This window comes from Cervus elaphus, chromosome 4 (genome assembly GCF_910594005.1).
Source record: "Cervus elaphus chromosome 4, mCerEla1.1, whole genome shotgun sequence".
NCBI classification, from domain to species: domain Eukaryota; kingdom Metazoa; phylum Chordata; class Mammalia; order Artiodactyla; family Cervidae; genus Cervus; species Cervus elaphus.
This window is the reverse complement of record NC_057818.1, coordinates 67,750,240-67,753,928: the sequence shown is the minus strand read 5'-3', so window position 1 is coordinate 67,753,928 and position 3,689 is coordinate 67,750,240. Positions and strand designations below refer to the sequence as shown.

Below are 3,689 nucleotides of genomic sequence, written 5' to 3'. Positions count from 1 at the left end.
TTATCATAATAATGGTTTCACAAGTGTATACAGATAAAAATTTCTCAAACTGTACACTTTGAATATTCACAAGTTATTCCATACCCTCACAGCAGTTAAAAAACTGGTTCCATAATAAAAATCCAAATAAAAATCTAAATGCCCAATTCTTCAGAAAATGACTCCACTATCTCGATTCTCAAGACTTGAGGTGGCATCTCTTCTCAGTGGCAGGAAATATTGGCAAACAATGAAGGCCATCTCCCACTGAGTCAAGAGGACTGCTGACTGGATCACAAAATCACATGTCTGGACACAGTATCTCTCCACACTGCTTCTGTTGCCTGTATAGCAATGGCCTTGAGATGAACAGCTCAGAAAGGCTAGAAGAATCCCAACTCCTTATTTTGTCTGCCAATGACTTCACAACATAAACATACCTGGAGATTTCTGGACATACTCATCCTATAGTCACTCAGTAGAACATCTGTGGCTGTATCTTAGAAGAGGTACCTTCTTCCACACAGATTGCTGCAGTCTCTTCCCCTCTCTACTATCTCTACTAACCAATGTTTTCATACCAACTGTGGTCTCCCCTGCCCCTGCAGTCTTACAACCATGGACACTAGCCTACAGAATTCTGGGTATCAGGGTACATGGCTCCTTTGGAGGAGAACTGGGGTTAAGATTCCCCTCAGCAGAGCTTGACATTGTGCATTATCCCCTTTAAGCAAGGAAAAACAAATTCATGTTGTCTCCAGTAATAGAATCCACAGACCTCTGGCATCCAGGCAGAAAAGTATAATACAAAGTAGTCTTTCCTAAGAGGCCTTGGCAGCAATGCAAACTGCTACAAAACAAGAGTGCCATATTCGGCCATCTCAGGCACCTGAAGTTTGGATCTCCACTACAAAAGTAATTTACCCCTCAGGCTGACAGTCCTATTGTGCTTTCAAACTATTCCACACAGTGAAGAGCATTTCCAAGACTAAGGTGCTTAAACAATAAGGCCTTTATTATTATACAAATCAGAGTAACATGCAATAGGCAATTTCTGGTTTGGTGACTTGAAAGCCGGAAAACTCCCAACACAAGCACTACCTGAGACCAACTGTGTCCCTATAAAAGCTAGTTCGCTGCAAGGACTCAGATAGCAGTCTTTGAGCCAACATAGGGTCAGGTCCAGGCCCTAACTTGTCAGAAAAAAGGGAATGAAGACTCCTTAAGGGCTGACAGTACTCATAATTTCCTCCAACGCAGGGGAGAGTACAGAGGCCAGTTGCTGTGAACACACCAGGGTGGTGACTATGCCAACCATCAGGACATGCCAGATGCTAGAGGTGAGATGGTTTCTGGCAAAGAAACTGGCAGTGAACCTGGCAGGTTACACGTACTTCCCACACAACTGTGAAATTTACAGTGAGTCAATCTCCAGTCTGTGGACATCCCAATATGAGATTTAACTTAGGTGGATGGTTCCTCACAGACACTTACCTCCACCACAACTATACTAAGGAAGGAAAAAGCATACATTCAATGTGTATACAAGGCCTTTTCCCAGTGTGAATTCTTTGGTGTTGACTGACGTTAGATTTGCAGCTAAAGGACTTCCTACACTCACTGCACATGAGCTCTCCTGTGTCGAAGGAGACTAGAGTGCTGAGTAAAAGATTTCCCACATTCATTGCATTTACAAGGCTTTGCTCCAGTGTGCACTGTTCGGTGTCGAATGAGATGGGTTTTGTGGCTAAAGGATTTTCCACATTCACTGCATTCATAAGGCTTTTCTCCAGTGTGAACCCTTTGGTGTTGAATGAGGATAGATTTCTGACTAAAGGATTTCCCACATCCACTGCACTCATAAGGCTTTTCTCCAGTGTGAACCCTTTGGTGTTGAATGAGGACAGATTTCTGACTAAAGGATTTCCCACATTCACTGCACTCATGAGGCTTTTCTCCAGTGTGAACTCTTTGGTGTTGAACAAGGAGAGATTTCTCACTAAAAGATTTTCCACATTCAAGGCATCCATAAGGTCTAACTCCAGTGTGAACTCTCCAATGTCGAATGAGATGGGTTTTACTGATAAATGATTTCCCACATTCACCACACTCATAAGGCCTTGCTCCAGTGTGAGCTCCTTTGTGTCAAAGGAGGCCAGAACTTTGGTTAAACATCTTCCCACATTCACTGCATTTATAAGGCCTTTCATTAGTGTGAACTGTCTGGTGTTTAATGAGAATGGATTTCTGGATAAAAGATTTCCCACATTCACTGCACTCATAAGGCCTTTCTCCAGTGTGAACTCTTTGGTGTTGAATGAGATCAGATTTCTGGCCAAATGATCTCCCACAGTCACTGCACTCATAAGGCTTTGCTCCAGTGTGAACTCTCCAGTGTCGAATGAGGTGGGTTTTATGGCTAAAGAATTTTCCACATTCACTACACTCATTAGGCCTCTCTCCAATGTGAATTTGCTGGTGCTAAACAAATCTGTATCTGCATTTGTCACACTCATCAAGACCCTCTCCATTGCAAACTCTCTGGTGGTGAAGTGTATGAGTGTTGCCAAAAACTTTCTTGCATTCAATCCACTTCTGATAACTTTCTCCATTCTTCAAGGCCTCCTCACACTCAATGCTGCTGGGTGGCTTCTCACTGTTGAGAGTGGTGTGGTGCTGAGGAAGGCCCAAGGTAGCTAGGAAGTCCTTTCCACTCTCCTCACTAGGGACAGGCTTCCCTGACACATGGAAAATGCAACTCGTCACAATCGAGGCCCTGTTCATGTCCATTTTAAAGACTTTGTCTCCACTGCCATGCTCTTGGTACTGGTGAAGGTTTGGGTTCAACCAGAAGCCTCTGGACCACCCACCAAAGTATGGTGTCTGCCCAGGATATGCTGCTTGGAGCTCAGTCAGCTGCAAAATATCTTTCAAGACTGGGACACATTTCTCACAGAGATGAATCTTCTGGGTCAATGGACCTGACTGAGAAGTCCTGACCTGTGACTCTCCTACAGAAAGGCTATGCTCAGAAGGTATCACCTCATCCTCCTCCGTTTCACACCAACAATCTAAAAGCAGAGAAACACTAATAATGTGCATGTGAGCTTTAGTGGGATGTGGAAGTCCCACAGAAAGGCATGTCACACACATACATTCAGGCCAGAGAATGAAGCCATGTAAATGTTTTCAGGATGAGGCACTGATTTGAAGGGAGGGCTGCTCTGCAGTGACATGCCTCTAAAGATCACAGAAGGGAGACTTTCCAGAACAAAGGGCATAAATATGAATGCCACATGAGGAGGAGAGGCAAGATCAATGACTCACTCGTCTGCCAACAACCTTCAGCAAGATCTTGTCAGCTGAGAACATGTCCATACTACGCAGAAGGATGGCGGTGTCCAGGCCCATGGAAATACAACTGGAACTGAGCAGCTGGGTCCAAGGACTATTTAAGAATATGCACACACCTCACTTTACAGACATACCTCATTATCATGGCACTTTGCCCTATTGCCCTTTGTAGATACCACATTTTTTACCAATTGAAGGTCTGTAGCAATGTTAAGTCCAGCAAGTCTATGGGTGCCAATTTCCCTATAGCATTTGCTCACTTTGTGTCTCTGTGTCACATTCTGGTAATTCTCACAATCTTTCAAACTATTTCAATATTATTATAGCTGTTATGGTGCTCTGTGAATCAATGATCT

General features: G+C 43.8%; 1 pseudogene; it reads right to left on the bottom strand.

Annotated features, from left to right (window-relative positions):
* Positions 1–1,232: 1,232 nt before the first annotated feature.
* Positions 1,233–3,170, bottom strand: LOC122692665 (annotated as a pseudogene).
* Positions 3,171–3,689: the final 519 nt, after the last annotated feature.